Source organism: Arachis duranensis, chromosome 4 (assembly GCF_000817695.3).
Source record: "Arachis duranensis cultivar V14167 chromosome 4, aradu.V14167.gnm2.J7QH, whole genome shotgun sequence".
Lineage (NCBI taxonomy): Eukaryota > Viridiplantae > Streptophyta > Magnoliopsida > Fabales > Fabaceae > Arachis > Arachis duranensis.
The window spans coordinates 102,160,279-102,167,865 of NC_029775.3; the positions used below are offsets into that span (position 1 = coordinate 102,160,279).

Here is a 7,587-nt window from a genome sequence, read left to right on the forward strand (position 1 = left end):
AGAAGAAAATTCTGAATGCACCGCCCACATTTGAATTGAAGTGTTCTTTCCCAACACTTGAATATGCTTTCCTTAATCCTAGTGAATCAGAGAGTTGCATGGGGGTTGATTTTTGGTGGATATTCTTTTTCTCCTCATGTCCATTGAAGTCATTTCTCTTAACAAATTAGAAAAAGAGGAAGAAAATCCAAGAACCAACTGTCAAGATAGTGACGTTAAAAAGCGCTTGTTGGGAGGCAACCTGACATTAGGTAATTTCTTTTTATTTTTCTTTTTTCTTTGCTTCATGTTGCATATGTATTTCAAGGATTATGTTTGGTGTTGCTACACCAACATGATGCTTGCATTTCAATGGGTACTTGGCCTAGCCTCTCATTGATTGTGTCACACTAAGTTTGGTGCTCTCACACCAAGTTTGGTGTTGTCCCACTTCACCCATGCAAGGTCCACTCTTCCTAGCAACATGTTTATTTTGCTTTATTTTGTCTTGCTTTTTGTTTTATTTTATTTTTTTCTTGTTTTATTTGAATGAGTTTTCACCTTGCTTCCTTATTTCTACTAGACAATAATGATTATTCCTATTTTTGTGACCACTATTTTTCTTTGTTGCTTGAGGACAAGCAATCATTCTGAGTTTGGTGTTGGAGGCTATGCTCTACATAGCCTAAAAAGATAATGAAAAGAAAGATGAGAAAGATGATGGCAATGAGAACTAAGGTTATTGACTTCTATTTGTTTCCTTCTTTTTTAATTATATGCATATGTTATCTTGTTCTATCCTATATAATGCATTTGTGAGTCTTGTTAGTCAAGTACATATCATTAATTGTCTTTCACAACCCACAATTATAATTGTGCTTTCTCCTAAATGTGAGTAAGGATCATTTGTCAAGAAAGAACAAAAAGAAAAAGGAGATTGATCATAAAGAGTATGACAATGTGAGTTTGGAAGGCCAAACTAACTAAGAATGTTCAACACAAGCTGAGCCAAATTGCTTGAGGCCTTAGTCTAGAGGACTATTATGGGATCTTTACACTTGACAAAGCCTTAAAGGAGAAACACGTAATGAGAAAAAAAAAGGGGGTTGAAAGAAAATTCGAAGGCTCTGAGTACCACTTACTAAGGATCCGAGTCAAGTGCTTGTGGTGCATAAGTATTAAGCAAAAGCTTGAAAATAAAGCATTTAAAGTCATGACTAGCCTTAAGTTACAAAGTACTCCTCCCAAAAGAAGAGAAAGCCAAAGGCTCTGAGCACCAATGATGGGAATGTTAAAAGGACATGGTAAGCTCAAAGAGCTCCCCAATCAAGTGCTTGTGGTGTTTCTGTGTCCAGTAAAGCTTGAGACAAACCATTTAGAGTCACGGCTAGACTCAAGGTGCAAAGCACCCAAAGAAAATAAGCTTGAAAGGAAAGTAAATTTGCTTGCTTCAAGGCAATGATTCAAGAAAGGATTCTATAATCTAATCTGAACAGAGGCTTTGAAAGATTATAGCCAATTGTGTTGAATTATGCATATGTGAAACGGCTAACCAAACTCATTTGAATTGCAACCATTCACCCTTGTATTTTAAGGTTGGAAAGTTTGATAACTATGCCATGATTCTTTGCTTGCTTGAGGACAAGCAAGAGTTTAAGTTTGGTGTTGTGATGCATGAACATCTTAAGCAGTTTTCATTGGCATTTATTATAAAAAAAGTTATGAATTTTGCTTGATAATTATATAATTTTCAAGGCCATTCTATTAGTACTTTTATTTTCTTGGTTTCATGATTCTTATAAAGAAATGTTAGGATAAGAGAAGCAAAAGAATAAGGAGGAACCAAAAATTGAAGACAAGTGCAAAGAGAATTCGTGGATGCTGTCAACCCTGACCTCCTCACACTTTAATGAGCATAACTTGAGTTATAAAAGTCCAAATGATACGGTTATAGTGGCATTAGAAAGCCAACTTCCAAAGATTTCCAACGATATATATTAGTCTATACTTGATCTCTCGTATCACAAAATTAAATACTGCAATATTGGCATTTAGCGCCAAATCGCGTCCAGCATCACCATCTTCTTGGGACTCCCGGCGTTTAGCGCCAAGAAACTGGCATTTAGCGCCAGACCTGTAGAAAGGAGCACGTGATTTGTATCATAAGTGGCATTTAGTGCCACCATGCCAGCAACACGGCCTAGAGCCAACCATGCTTATATAAAAGAAAAAAAGGGACTAGGCAGGGTGAAGACATTCTCTCTTCTGTCTTCCATTCTTTTTAGTTTTAGGTTTTATAAATTAGATTAGGATTTCAATTTCTTTGCACTATGGGAAACTAAACCACCATTATTAAGGTTAGGAGCTCTGTTTATTTTAATGAATTAATAATTATTTATTCTTCTACTCTTGATTAACGCATTGATTTATGTTTAAGAATTGATTTTGTTCTTCATCCTACGAATTAGTGTGTATTGAAAAACAACCCTAATCTAAATTAAATTCTTTTGAATATTGGAAAAGTTACATCACTATAATTAAAGCTTGAAACCCTGTTCTCACAACTCCTTAAATGTCTGGATTTAATGTGATATGTTATATATAATTAGATTATTTTGGATTCTTAGGGATTGAGTGGCTTATAAATTAGATTTTGAACTTAACTTTCTAACACAATTGATTGATCAAAAAATTGATGGTTGGTTGAGTTAGAGGATATTGAATTGCCTAGGAATATGAGTTCAATCACCTAGGGTTTGTCATGAATTATATCTTTGCATGATCAAAGTAGATAAATATAATTATTAATTCTGAAATTGAAATATCTCTGACACCTTAACTAAATTTATCATATTACTTTCTTAACCAATTTTAGTTTGTTCTTGTTTAATTTTTTGTTTTCATATTATTTACTATAGAAACCCTAAATTTTGATTGTCTGACTAGAATAATCAATTGACCATTACTTGCTTAATTCATTAATCCTTGTGGGATCAACACTCACTCACCATGAGTTTATTACTTGGTATGACCCGGTGCACTTGCTAATAAGTTGTGGTTAAAAATTCTGCACCGACACACCCAGCTGCATGTGGGACGGGACATGACTTGATCACCATCCTAGACAGTAATAGTGACTTCACTATAACTTTATATAGTGTTTTATATTGTGTATTCATCTTCTATTTGTTTTTTGGTACTTATAGCCTTTAGAAATCTTGTTACTTTCTGAATTATGTAGCAGTTGCTTATGTTTGCTATGTATGTTATATTATTTATATGAATACTATATTTGAAAATGCGAAAACTTAACAGGTAAATGGAAACAACACACTTATTCAAATGAGTAAATATTTAGACACAGGCGTTAAAATTACATAAACATTTTGAAATTGACATGAAACAACACTACTATCCTATTAAAGTACTATATCACTGTTCCGATGTTGGAGTGTTAGGACATCCTTGCCTCATATGACTTTTCTGACGACAAAGACAGCACCTCTTCTCAGATCTCTCAACAACGTCCATTTTATTACGTAATCATGTCAATACTGGTCATCCTTTTGCCTTTCTGGTCGTCCATCTCATGTGGGAATTGAGTTTGACTTATAAATGGATGCATTTTTAAGGAGATCACAAACATAGTTAGTTTGTGCGATATGTATGTCACTAAAAAGCAAAAAGTTAAATTGCATGCCTAAAAATGATACAGTATCTCTAAGTTCTTTGATGAGAAAATTTGATTCAACTGAGAGATAATGGATTCTATTTCAAATTTATCACTACCTGTGATGACTATGTCATCAACATAGCAAGAAGAAAAAAGTAGAAGAGGTTTTGAAATGAACAAATAAAGAAGGATCAGATGAAGTATTTTGAAAATAAAAAATAAATAGAATAGTGCATAGTTTAGAAAACCAAGTCCTGGGAGCCTACTTGAGGTTATATATGGCCTTGTCAAGTTTACATACTAAACCAAAACCAAAACTGAAGAGGCCAGGGGTGGTGCCATATAGGAGTGTTCAAAATCGATCCGGACCGAACTAAACCTACGGACCGAACTAAAAAAATCAAAAACCAAATTAACCGAAAACTGAAAAAACCAAAAAAATGATGTGTTGCTGTTTTTTTGCGGTTCGGTTCGATTTTCGATTCTCATCACCAAAACTCTAACAGAACCGAACCGAACCGTTTCTTCCCAAAATCCTAAAAATTTAAAACTACCTACCCCACCCCTAGGCCCAGACCCAGACCCAGACGTGAGAGTGTGAGACGGCCACACCCCCACTCCCCCTGTCCCCCAAACACGTCCTTGATCCTTCTCCTTCCCCAGACGGCTAAACCCATGCTCGACAGCTTCCTTCTCCAAATCCCTCTCCAAATCCCAGATCGAAGCCTTCCTCAGTTCCTCCAAATCCCACCGCCGCACAGAGGAGAACCCCCACTGCCGGTGCACGACCCAGCCTCCACCCAGCAGCGTTTCTGGAGCCACCTCCGACCTCGCCGCCTCCAGTCCACCCAGCAGCGTTTCTGGAGCCCACCCACCCAGCCACCGATTGTCCGATTCAAGTGCATATGGAGCCCGAGCCATCTATTCTGGTAAACTTTGCTGATTTGTTGTTCAGTTTAGGCCTAGGGTTATAACTTAATGATTTAAACTTCAACTGCTTGTTTATTGCTGGTTCTGTGCTTGTTTATTGCTGGTTCTGTGCTTGATTTATTGCTGGTTCTGTGCTTGTTTATTGTATTGCTGGTTCTGTGCTTGTTTATTGCTGGTTCTGTGCTTATTTATTGCTGGTAAAAGTGCTTGTTTATTGCTGGTTATGTGCTTGATTTATTGTTCAGATTATCTGGTTTTGTTGAGTTTATTGCTTGTTTATTGCTGCTTAATGATCTAAACTTCAGCTGCTTGTTTCTGTGATTGATTTATTGTTAAGATTATCTGGTTTTGTTCAATTTATTGCTTGTTTATTGCTGGCTGCTGCTTAATGATTTAAACTTTTATTGCTGATTTTCTGTGTTCTATTGATTTTTTACTTCTTGATTTACTGTTCTCTCTTCTTCTAATTTTTGTTGGCTACTGCTACTATTATCTTTTTTTTTAATTTGTTAATTAATCATTATTATTTCTACTGCTACCGTTAACTGTTATGATTTATTGTAGGTTCATATTTGTTCACTAGTTTGAAATTGATATGAAGCAAATCATGAATAGTGGTTCTTGCTACAGGAGTCAGGGTAAGTGGCGGGTTAAACCAATGAATTTGTTTAATGCTTCTTTTTAAATTGTGAAGTAAGGGGAAATGAGTGTGATTTAAAGAAAAAATGAATACCTAGCTGAAAATAGTTATGTTAACGAGAAGGAATTTTGAATTTACCAATTATGGAAATTTTCAATGGTTACAGTTTGTGCTAGTTTTAGAATATTATGGCTGAGGAAGATTGATGCTATTGAAACTTGGTTGATTAACAGAGTAATTGGAGAAATCTACTTTACTAATGCTTTAATTGTGAGATGCAGGTCAGAAGTTTTGTTTTTACAAAGGGTCTACCAGCATTGCATAGTAGCAGATATAAAATCCATCAACAAAGCCACTCCATTTCTGAGGTTAGTTAATTTATGCACACTGCTATACTGCTCTGAATCCCATTTCTTATAGTTTTAAAGCTATATCATATTTCACTCTCTTTACATAGAAGCTTCTACATTGTAGAACATAATTAAAAAAATCTGTTTGAGTTGCTACATTATTTATAAATTTCACTGTTAGGATATCCATAACTGTAGATGTTCTTCAGAGAAGCTTAAACTAGTTCGATGATTTATTGTTATTCTATTTTTGGTTTTGATTCACGGTTGTGTTGATATTTAATGTTGTATCTTAATATTTTTGCAGTTTGGCCATAGTACGAGGGATAATATTGGTGAAAGTGAAGGTGAAACTGGTGGAGTGGTGGACATGTATTGCTCCTCTAAACAAATCTGCAAATATAAGATCACCAACAAATTGATTGATTGAATCATTTTTTTCACTAATCTAGTTTTTTTATACATATTATGTTATGATTGTTCCTTGTTTTATAGAAGTTGTATCCACTCCTATCTTTTTTTTATATGTTTTATATGATTCTTCCTTTTTTTTAATTTTGTATCATTATGAATTTATGATGAGCTATGTGCTCATATTGTTCATTGTTTTTGTCTGAATTTAAAAAACCGAACAAACCGAACCAAACCAAACCGATTTTAATTGGTTTGGTTTGGTTCGGATAGTCTTGGCAAAAAATTGAACCAAACCGAACCGCAGTTTTAATAAACGATCGGATCGGATGGCTTTTCCTTAAATAACCGAACCAAACCGCACCGCGAACGCCCCTAGTGCCATATACACATTATTCTCAGGGAGATCTCCATTAAAAAATGCATTGTTAAAATCATATTGCTTAAAAGACTAATTTTTAGATAAAGCCAAGGATAAGATGACTTTAATAGTTGTTGGTCTAATAACCGGGCTAAAGATTTGAGAATAATCGATGCCCTCAATTTGATAGTATCCCTTGGTCACAAGGTGAGCTTTATATTTTTTTAATAGAGTTATCAGGTCCATGGTTAATGGCAAACACCCATTTAGACTCAATAATTGTGTAGTTGGATGGTGGCCGGACTAAATGCCAAGTTTTATTTTTTTTATTAGAGCAGTATATTCTTTTTTCATGGCTTGAAACCAATAAGAGGAGTTCTTAGCTTGAGATACAATACTGAAAACATTATTAACTAAGTCAATATTATTAGAATGTGTAATAAGAGCCTTAGACTTAGAGACACGAGATTTAGAACGAGTTACCATATCACTAATCTTGGAAGCTAAATTTCAAAACCAAAAATTGGTATTAGTGCAGAATCTATAACAACTTCCTCAAAAGGTAATTAACTAATAAATAATAAAGCATTGTTAGTTAGAGGAGTAGAACCCGTATTAGAGTCAGTAAGCATAGTTGATGTAGTTGGAGCTTTACTTGGAATACAAGGTAACTGTGATGTACTAGAATTTGAAATAGGAATCTAAGGTAACATCTTATGCTTATAAAAAAAGGTTATTGATGAATCAGAGACAATATTCTTATGTAAAAATAGGAAAAATAAAAAAAAATTTATAAAAAAATAACATTATGTCTAATAACAACTTTATCATCTTGTTTTAAACATTTACACCTTTTTTAAAAAGGAGCATAACTAAGAAAATTGCATTATTTAAACCTATAGTCTAATTTATGTTTATTAAAGGGCTTTAAGTTTGGATAATAAGCACAGCCAAAAACCTTCAAAATAGAATCATTTGGGGGCTTAGAATGATGAACCTCAAAGGGTGATTTCATATTAAAGACAATCTATTAATAAGAAAAGTAGCAACAAGAAAAACATCCTCCCAATATTCTATTGGCAAATGTGCAACAGCAAGAAAGGTAAATCCCATTTCATAGATATGTCTATGCTTCTTCTCTACAACACCTTGTTGCTGGTAAGTATAAAGGCATGACAATCTATGAATGATGCCATTGGTATTGAGAAAGGTTTTGAATTCATTTGATAAGAATTTTTTAGCA

General features: G+C 34.3%; 1 long non-coding RNA gene across 1 annotated transcript; it reads left to right on the forward strand.

The window, feature by feature from the left end:
• The first annotated feature begins 5,143 nt into the window (after window positions 1-5,143).
• On the forward strand, window positions 5,144-6,075 carry LOC110280162 (uncharacterized). The gene is made up of 3 exons (XR_008008270.1): window positions 5,144-5,220; window positions 5,504-5,590; window positions 5,880-6,075. It is a non-coding gene; the product is annotated as an uncharacterized LOC110280162 (long non-coding RNA).
• The last annotated feature ends 1,512 nt before the right edge of the window (window positions 6,076-7,587 follow it).